Below are 10,746 nucleotides of genomic sequence, written 5' to 3'. Positions count from 1 at the left end.
TTTTTTTTGGTCTTTTTGAGACAGGGTCTCCCTGTAGCCCCAGCTGTCCTGGAACTCACTATGTAGACCAGGCTGGCTTTGAACTCACAGAGATCCACCCGCCTCTGCCTGCTGAGTGCTGGGATTAAAGGCTTGCGCCACCACGCCCGGAATTGAATCCTTATTTTTAAGGGCCATAGAGTGAGAAAAATGTAGAAAAACCTAATTGTGCTAAGGGCAGACCATATCACCAAACACATCACAAGTTGGAATAGGTCTACATTGCTATCACAAAAGTGTATGAAGCAATTCAGCAATGTCTAAATACTAGTAAGAATAATAAGGAAGCGGGCTTGGAGGTGTGCACCTGTAGTCCCAGCCCTTGAGAGGCTAAAGCAGCAGGATGATTGTGAGTTTAAAACCAGTCTGGACTACATAGTGAGAACCAGTTTCCAAAGAAAAACAGAAGAAGCAGAAGGAGGAAAGGAGGGAAGGAGGGAGAAAGGGAAGGAGGGGAGGAGATTTTAACAAAATAGAAAAAAAATGACAAAATACAGCTCCTAAGGGCATCTGCCAATGTGATACACATTTTGCTCCTTTGTTAACTTCCCTTTACCCTCCCCACTTTGGTGGCACAGACTCTCTATGTGGCCTAGGTCTGTGCCTGGATAAGGCAAATGCTAAGAAGTTTGGACGGGTGTTGTCCTAGATGCCCAGTTTAGAGACATCTCTGAGCATTCTACACACGCCTGGCTCCAGTGTCTGATCCTGGATAGTGAGGATGATAGTTGGAGTGATACTGTGTGCTTATCACTCTATCAAACAATCAAGAATGGTGGTAACTGTATTTCAGAAAGGGCAATGCTGATTGGTCTACATGTGCAACACAGAAGAATGTGGAAGCCTAAAGGACAAGAGAGGCAGAAGAACAATAGGATACACAATCCCTTGCCCTTTTGGTGTCCTCTACAAGATCTTATTCAAATTAGCTGTGTCTGTCTAGTGTCCTAGGCTAGACCCAAACTCCCCAAAATTCAAATTGGTCTTATCAGTGCTGAGTTCTGATACACTGGCTCTTGGCTTGATCTTAACATTATATTTCTATTGATACCACCTGAGTGAGCTGTCTTGGCAATGAGGCCACATGGTTAGAACCTTTAGCAAACAAAAGAGGCAACAGCATTCCAGTTTACACAGAGGAAAGCTAGGCATGTAGGGGTGAGGTGGGTGGTCATCAAGGACATCTTCCAAATTATTCCTGTGATTATGGTGCTGATCTAATCTGCAACCATGAAGCCATCTGGTTTTTCTCTTGGATCGGCTCCCTACACTGGGAGGGCAGGGAGCCATTGGGCTTGTGGTTTAACCTGATCTTTTGTGTCAATAACTTGGCACTTGGCTCTTAGGTGATGCCAGTGCTGTAACTCAGAAAATGAATATTCTCTTGGAATTGGGACACCTTGGCTCCTAGTTAGCAAATGATATCTTTACCAACATTAACTGGAAAATGTTCATCTCAGTCCTAAGGGTGTGCATGATAAATTCAACATTTAAAAGTTGCAGCAGCAGCACAGCCAGGCCTTTGAAGATATGGTTGAGACTATCTTTCAGTTCTTAATGCTCAGTATTTCCACACTGGGAAGAGTTCAGAGAAACAAGCCAAAAGACTTGAAAGCACATGTTAACTTTTTCATGTTCTTAAAAATAAATGTCCTGGTGTTACTTGAGAATGAAAGATGGAATAACCAGGACACTATGGGCTGCATACTGCAGTATGATACTCTCTGACCTGTAAAAATAAATATACTTGTGTGAACAGGCATTCCGATAAAAGAGGAGCAAGTCTAAGTATAAACTAGAGACTTTTATTCTCTTTGCTACCTATTATGGTGATGGGGGAGTTGACCGCCCACTCTGAGAGGAAACACCAGCTCAGATAGTCACATCTTTCCATGACACATCAATTTGGAAAACTAAAGCAGGTGGGGAGGCTGAGCCTATCTGCCTTTCACAATTTTTTTTTTTTTTTCAGTACTGGAAATCCAGAGTCTTGTATATGCTAGGCAAGCACTAGAGCACTGAAAGACATTCCCCCTTCTATAAATTCCTCCTGGTTTTTGCTGTGATGTTATAGTGAATCATAATGGTTGTGATGAAATGTTAAGTGGGAAACATGATTATTCTCTTCTCAGTATTAATGGTTTCTTCAAATAATAAGGTCATACCTTTAGTTAATTGAACATATTAAAATAATACTAGGAATCTTGGAGGAAAACACAGATCACCCAGGAGGAAAAGCCCAATAACTATTTTATGAATAACACATTGAAATGCTAAGTGTGAAAGCAGAGCTGGATCTGGACTGCAGAGGACATGAGCTCAGGACTTCCTTCTGCATGATCTTGCTCCCTCCCCTCCTTCCTCTCTCACCTCCCTTCTTACTCAGACTCCAGACTCAGGTCACCAACCACAGTGCCCTCCGTCCATGCAGCACACCCAGAAAGCTTCCACATTAGGGTCAACACCCTGGCTGTTTTCACCACCTACAATAGTTATTCTTCCTCCAGATAGCTGAGACTCACTTCCCACCTTCCTTACCAGTATTTCGCCCCAGGGAGACCTTCTCTGGCCACCCTCTCTAAAACTATACCCAAGACTGCATTGTCTTTTCTACCATTTCCCATTATCACTGGCTTAAAGCATACCTCAAGACTGACTTGCTTATAATCTTCCAGGCCTGTCTCCCTCACAGAATGTGAGTCCAGGAAGGCAGAGATAGCTGCTGCTCTGTTGGTGTCTGTGATGTTATGTTAAGGTTTCCAGATGTCCTAGACACTGAGAATTGTACCTCATACATTGCAGAGAAGCCTCCCATTATTTTGGGGGTTTTTTTTGTTTAAACTTTTTGTTTTATTTTATTTTTAAGATATTTTATTTTATCTTATGTGTATGAGTGTATTGCCTGCATGTATGTAAATGCACTTATTCATGCAATGCCTGCAGAGGTCAGAAGATGGCATCGGATCCCCTAGAACTGGAGTTACGGATGGTTGCTAGCCACTATGTGGGTGCTGGGATTTGAACCCGGGTACTCTACGAGAGCAGCCAGTGCTCTTAACCACGGAGTCATCTCTCCCAGCCCCTTATTTTACCTGTCTCAGGTAGCCGAGAATGGTCTCAAACTTACTGTGCAGCCGAGGATGCTGTTGAACTTCTGAACCTCCTGTGTCTACCTCCAGAGTGCTAAGATTACCGGTGTGCACCACTACATCTAGTTTTTTGTTTTTTTTTTTTGACAGTCTCATACTTTTGTTTTTTACATCTAGTTTTATGCATGCTAGGCAAGTACTGTACCAACTGGGCTATATCCCCAGATATCCCCCACCTTAAAAAAAAAACCTCAGTATACTCCTTTAGGTTAATTTTGAAAAGGACCGCATACCATGTCTTGATTGCTATGTATCTGAACCTCAGTCCCCAAAACAGCACTGTCATGTAAATACTGTCCCCATTTCATACATGGCAAAATAGATATTCTAATTAAGCAACTAGCTCAAGAGCACACACCTTTTGAAGAAAAGTAAACCCCAAAACTTTAAGCCCCTTTCTAATTCCAAGCCTAGGGCCCTCTCTTTCTGATTCTGTTCCTTTGGAATGGAAATTCCCAGGAAATGAACATGGCCTTTCTTTATCAAAATATTTATAGTACCTAGGATAAGGCCTGGCATGTATTGGGTTGTCCTAAATATTTATTGAATGAATAAATTGAATGACTGATGTCAAGACCTATAATCACTATTAATCACTTACACACTTAAAGTAATTCATCCTTCTCTCTTTCTTCCCTTTCTCTGTGAACAACTCAATCCCTTTTGTGTGAAGAGGGTAAGGTGTATGAGGAGGGGAGGGAGGGCCTTGCAGCTGGGGTGTGTGAGAGTTGGAATGAGGAGAGAGCACATATAGGGAGTCTGACATGGCATGGTGGAGCCCATAAAGGGCGAAGTTGTATCAGTTACAGGGGTGCTGTGGCGGGGTATGAAGCCTCGGTGGATGGCAGACAGTATACCCACACAGACAGCAGGCTGGAGTGGGCATCAGATCCCAAAGAGAGAGGAGGCTATCCTCACTACAACCCATTGTGAGGAGCCAGAATCCAAATGGAGCAGATGGGGTGGCATCAGGGTGTATGAAGCCTGAGCAGAAAGAGGTCCCCTGGTCAGAGGGAACCTTGCATGGATAACCAGAGCTTTAGGCAGATAAGGAGCTGGCCACACAAAGAGTGAAATGGTGTTGGGAGACAGAAACTGTGTAAGGCAGGGCATCCTTGCGAGAGGATGGCTTCATGAAAGGATTTATGAGCCTTAGCAAGGTGAAGGGCATGCACTTGTAGGATGGCCTGGCATAGACTCAACTAGCATGAGGATGGTGTCCATGTAGGACAGTTAAGGGCTCTGATTTGGGCCAACAGCTTAAGCAGAAGAGGAGACACGGGAGGGGGGTAGTGTGAGACTGGCCACATAGAGGTATTTATCAAACAAGATATCATCAAGCTTTGTCAGTGCTTAAGAAAGATAACTAGGGCAAGTAGGAATGAGTGTGGAGGTACTGGATGAAGTTGGGGTCTCCAGTGCTAGCTCGTATTTTTCAAAATATACAAATAAGTACGTATATGTGTTCTCCAGCTGTGCTCACTGTGAGAACTTGAAATAAGCAAACCCTTCCCCAATCAAATAGCAACAAGCATTCCTCACACATTAATCTTGATTTATACATATCCTTTTCCTCTAAATGGAGACAGAAATTCCCATAAAAATGGCTGATTCCAGGCCCGGGGCAGGAAAAGAATATAAAGAACTCGAAATATCCTACTGTACAAGAAAATAAAGAAGTCTTAAAGAACAAAAGGGTCTTGTCACAAGAACATTGAAGCTGAATTCAAAGGGAATTCCCACTAACCAAACGGGAAATTGGAGAAATATTTTAAATCAGCATGTGTTAGATATAACTGTGTTTTTTTGGTTTTTTGTTTTTGGGTTTTTTGGTCTTTTTGGAAACAGGGTCTCCCTGTAGCCCCAGCTGTCCTGGAACTCATTATGTAGGCCGGGCTGGCTTTGAACTCACAGAGATTCACCTGCTTCTGCCTCCCAAGTGCTGGGACTACAGGCATGTGCCACCACACCCAGTTTATAATTGTGTTTCTACAGTTCCTTCGCCAACACCCTAACCCCATTACCCGTTTCTCCTGACAGCCCCGCCCCCAGATTCTTTTCCTCTTTCATACCCCACATGTCCTTTTGCCCACAACTGGGGGAAATTTAAACATCAAAATGTATGATAACGACTATGAATCTGGAGTAAAATAGGGACTGATTGCTTCTAGACAGGTAAAGTAAACATTAAAGTAAAAATACTTGCCTATAAAATAATTGTTAGTGACAAAGAAAAAGGGGAACTTCAGTGGGAAGCGCCAATAGGCACCAGGTTGATCAGAGAGCCAAAGTAAACATCACCAGTAATGGAACCAACGGCATTTATGAGGCAGAAGACTGTGAGATATTCACTCTCGTGAGGTTTCTTTCTTAAGATTCATCTCTCAATCACTAGGAAAGACCAAACAAACCCAAAAGGAAGGATTTTGTACAAAATGGCTGGCCCTGTGATCTTCAACAGCCAAGAACAAGAAAAGTGAGAAACTATTCCAAACTAACTTTTCCCTGAAGGGTTAGAACAAGTAGACACAGTGCTTCTGAATTTAGTCCCAAGACTGTAAAGGGCATTATTGAGACAATTAGCAAAATCCACAAGGGTATTGAGGGTACAAACGCACTAGTGGTTTGGGTTATTCTATTATGTTTAGGTAGGATAATGTCCTTGGAACAGCACTGAAGTCTTAACAGTGATGATAAATTAGGTCCAGAACCAAATCTCAAGCAATTCAGGGGAAAAGTTTGTACCCTGTACTCATATTTTTGTGAGCTCATGATAGCTTGTTTCAGCATTCAAAAACCTTTAAAATGAGGCAAGAGAGCCTGGAGAGATGGCTCAGCAGTTAAGAGCACTGGCTGCTCTTGCAGTGGACCTGGGTTCGATTCCCAGCACCCACATGGCAGCCAACAACCATTTATAGCTCCAGTTCCAGGAGATCTGACACCCCCTTCTGACCTCTGTGGGTATTTTATGACATGAGTACACTTACATACATGTAGGCAATATACTCATAAACATAAAATAAAAATAAATAAATATATTTTTAAAATAAAAATGAAGCAGGAAACATGCTTTCTGCAAAGGAAAGAAAGCAAGACAAAAATCGGTGGGTTTTGTACGTATAGAAAAATTAGTCCAAACTATAATCACAGTCTAATTTCTATTACTCAGATTAGGTGGGGTTTTGTGTATGTATATGTGCTTGATACGTATGTGCCTGTGTTTTGTGGTCTGAAGCTGATGACGATGTCATCCTCAGTCACTTTCCACTTTATTGGGACAGGGTCTCTTGCTGAACCCAGAGCTCGCCAACTCTAGCTAGTCAAGATAGCCAGTCTGCCTTGTGGATCCTCTGTCTCTGCTTCCTGAGTGCTGAGACTACAGGTGGCAGCCTCATCTGCCTGGTTTTTTACTTGGGTTCCAGCCATACAAAGTCCAGTCCTCATACTTAGAAGGCAAGTGCTTTATCCACTGAACCATCTTCCCAGTCCTGTGATTAGTTTTGCATTAAGTATTTTGTTTTTGAGTTATATGGGAGGGGGCTTGAATATGAACAAAATGTAATGTATGAAATTCTCGAAGAATCAGTAAAATACTATTTTTTTAAAGGAGTGAGCATGTATGAAATGGGAAGCAAAATAATGAGGTGGTCCATGAAGCTGCTTGTCTAAGAACTACTGTCTTAGTCTAAGCTTCTCCCCCAAAGTCAGGAAAGCATTAATATGACGTTGAAGGCTTGGCTTAAAGAAATCACATGCTACCATCCTGCTCCCAGCAGAGAGAAAGAAAGCAGATATTTACAACTATGAACTAATTTTTAACTATACACGGAGTGTTCTAAAAATACAGTGCTTTTTTCCCAACATAGACTTAGAGCAAATTGTAGGTATCACATGAGAAAATGCCTTTGTCCGCCCCCCAAAAAAACTGGGGTCTGTCTATTAGAGGCCCAGCTCTTTATATGATGGTTTGAAATCTGGAGTTTCTAAAGCTTTCTCAGAACCATGTCTTTCTTAACTATAGAATAACATTTCTAACCATGTTTACTACTCAGTTCAACCTCCACAGGCATTCACTCTCACCAAGAGATTTATTATTATTTATTAGAGATTTATTATTATAAAACTTTATCTTGTGTGTATGTGAGGGATAGAGTGTGTGAAGGTTAGAGAACAACTTTTGGGAGTGAGTAGTTTTCTTCCATCATGTGGCTTCCAGGAATCAAACTCAGATCATCGGGCATGACAGCAAGCACATTTACCCCCTGAGCCAGCTCATTTGCCTGAGATTTATTATTCTTAAAGATGAATTTCCATAAGACTTTTTTCATAATGAAACTTCCATTAAACTTTCCATGACTTCCATATGACCAGTAAGTAAATATGTTTATTCACTTGCCCTTTCAACCATAAATCTATTCTGAACAGAATAGAAGGGTTGTGTTGACTCTAGAGAGTATGTGATAACAAACCCAGGGGAGGGAGCTTGTTGTTATGACATTAGTCAAGTACAGCCTTGTTCTGCTCAGTTCTGATATCATTCCCAGCCCATCTTCCCAACTGCTGACAGAGGCATTAACCTGGAAAAAAAATAGCACAGAGGTCAGTATAATGCTTAGGCTTTAAAGTTGAAAAGGCTTCATTTCAAATCTTGCTTTTGCATAATCTTAGGCGGGTTACTTAGATCTCTCATGAGGGCAATAGCTACCTTACAGAATTTCTAAAAAAATCAAATTATATGCCCTATAAAATACTTATAAGAATGTCTGAAAAAGTGGGGCATGGTGGCGCAGACCTCTAATCTCAGAACTTGGGAGGCAGAGGCAGGCGGATATCTGTGAGTTCAAGGCCAGCCTGGTCTATATCTAATGAGTTTCAGAATAGCTGGGGCTACAGGGAGACCCTGTCTCAAAAAAAAATGTCTGGCATACAAACATTTAATATCATTACTAGTATTTTGCGAGTATCATTACTAGTATTTTAAAGTGAAATTTTGTTCTTGTTTTTAGGATCCTATATTGACAGTGTATTGACCCCTAGTTCTCTGCTGTTTAATCCTTGCTTAGAGTCACATTCACATATTCCCATCATCACCCACTACTATTACCATTAATACCAACACTACTGCAACACCAAAACCACTACCAACAACATTAATACCTCCACCTCCATCACTACCACCACTAGCATTAACATTGCTGCCCCATCATCAACAGCATTAATATAATACCCTCACCACCACCACTATTAATACCAAAGCCTTTACCACCAACACCGCTGACATCAACATTAACACCACCACTTCCATTGCCACCACCACCAATATTAAGATCACCAACAGTCACAAACAGCAACACTACCATCACTGTCACATTTGCATTTGCCTTATTCCTTTGACAGATGTTACTAGCAAGTCTGAGTTTGCCTGGAATCCCGGAAGCCCTGAAGTCAGTCATGCAACGCAGCTGATTGAAAATATATTTGTGTTCACAGTAAGTAAGTAGTGTCTGGAACAACTGTCCTGCCCATCTCTGCACCATCCAGGACAGTGTCTTCTCCCCTAGACAGTTTCATTGTTCAATCTGCACTTCATTCAAGTTTCTGCTCAATGCCACCTTAACAGAAAAGTCTTACCAGACCTGAATAAGGTAGAAAGTAACTCTGTAAGTTTTCCATTACCCTCCTGTGTACGCACGTGTGTGCCCCCCCCATGTATGCTTACCACCTTTCTCCCCAGGTAAATAAAATGTCTCCATGATGGCAGGTTTTTGTCTCTGTTGTTTGCCATTAAAAGAAAACATTATTTCAAATAGTAGGAGTTCAATACATATTTATTGACTGAACAAATAAGTGAATCTAATTTTCAGCCAGCAGTTTAGAGACAAATGGCCATAATTTTGAATTGAGGCCAGAGGTCCTTGGGAAAATGAAATACTGGCACATTTTCTATAGGGAGATTTATGAGAAAAGCAGCTTTAGTACAGTGAATGCAAAAGGAGAAAAAAAAGTCCCTCAAAATAACCCTCACCACAAACTGACACCACTTTTGCTAAAGTTCAATTACTGTACACATTCTTAATATAACTATTCTTAGTAATCCCAGTTTTTCATTGTACTTTTTACTAGAAATTTTGGTGTGTTACATTTACACACACACACACACATTCACTAAAGTGGATCAGCCATAACTAGTCATTTCAATATTCATGGCATACTCAGTCATTATCTATCCATTTTGTCTAAGTCTGGAGGTTGACACCATCAACCCTGGCTAAAATATTGAAGCAAAGCTAGTGCACTAGATGATACCTTTAACTTGGATTCACTTGACCGAAACATCCCTGTGATCAGTATTTTTACAGAAAGATTTGGGACCATGACCATAGTGCTAATGCTGAATCTCTGGGTAGTTTCAACAGCCCTGGGACCTGGAATCATGTGATCGCTGGACCCAGAGCATGAATGCCACCCCAGAGCTTCTAGTTAAGAAGATTAGATGTCGCTGATGAGTTTCTGAATCAGAAGATCTGAGTGTTTCCTTCCTTGCTTTCTTACCTGCAGAATCCTCAAAAGCCCTCGAAGTAACATGATGCCTTCTACCATTTAAGAAACAATGCATCTCACAATTATTCTTTTTTTAAAGTTTGTATTTATTTTATTTTATTTATTTATTTTTGTCTTTTTGAGACAGGTTCTCCCTAAAGCCCCAGCTGGCCTGGAACTCACTATGGAGACCAAATTGGCCTCAAATTCACAGAGATCTGCCTGCTTCTGCCTCCCAAGTGCTGGGATTAAAGGTTTTAAAACACATTTATAAAAGCTTATATTTCTGTATTTGTTTCTTTTGCTTGTTTTCGTGATTGGGCATTTTCCCTTCATGAAACAGGTTTTCAGAAACAGATTCCCACTCTGCAGCACTGCACCCAGAAGACTAGGGGTCTTTCTGTTGCCCAGAAACCAATTCCTTCCTAAGTTGTCAGTTTCCTACACCGCTGGCTCACTATCATCCCCAGGATAAACCCTCAGCTCCTCAGTGGACAAGGCAGCATAGCTGGGCCTGTTCACCGCCCCTCCCACAACTCAGCTCCTGTAACCCTACTGTCCTAGCTGTCAACAACCCTACTGTCCTAGCTGTCAACTTGACCGCAGCCTGGAGTCACTTCATGTTAGAAGGGAATCTCAATTGAGGGATTTCCCAGAACAGATTGGCCTGATCTGGGTGTGTGTTGTCGGGGTGTGTGTGTCTTGATTGTTAACTAATGTAGGAAGACGCAGCCCATTGTGGGGTGGGCAGCACCATTCTCAGGGCAGGTGGTACCAGGTTTATAAGAAACTTAGTTAACAGGTGTGAGCCTGTGCGCAAATGAGCAAGCAGCATTCTCCATGGTTTCGGTTTCAAGTTCTTGCTTGAGTTCCTGGCCTGACTTCCTCAATGATAATGGCATGTAACCCGGAAGACAAGCAAACCTCTCCTCCCCTAAACTGCTTTTGAGAATATTTAATCACAGCAACAGAAATCAAACTAGAACAACCTGCCAACCAGTCTCAGCAAGAAGATATT

The sequence above is a fragment of the Nannospalax galili genome, unplaced genomic scaffold, assembly GCF_000622305.1.
Source record: "Nannospalax galili isolate Female #2095 unplaced genomic scaffold, S.galili_v1.0 scaffold336, whole genome shotgun sequence".
NCBI lineage: Eukaryota > Metazoa > Chordata > Mammalia > Rodentia > Spalacidae > Nannospalax > Nannospalax galili.
The sequence above is the reverse complement of the archived record's forward strand: the minus strand, read 5'-3'. Positions refer to the sequence as shown.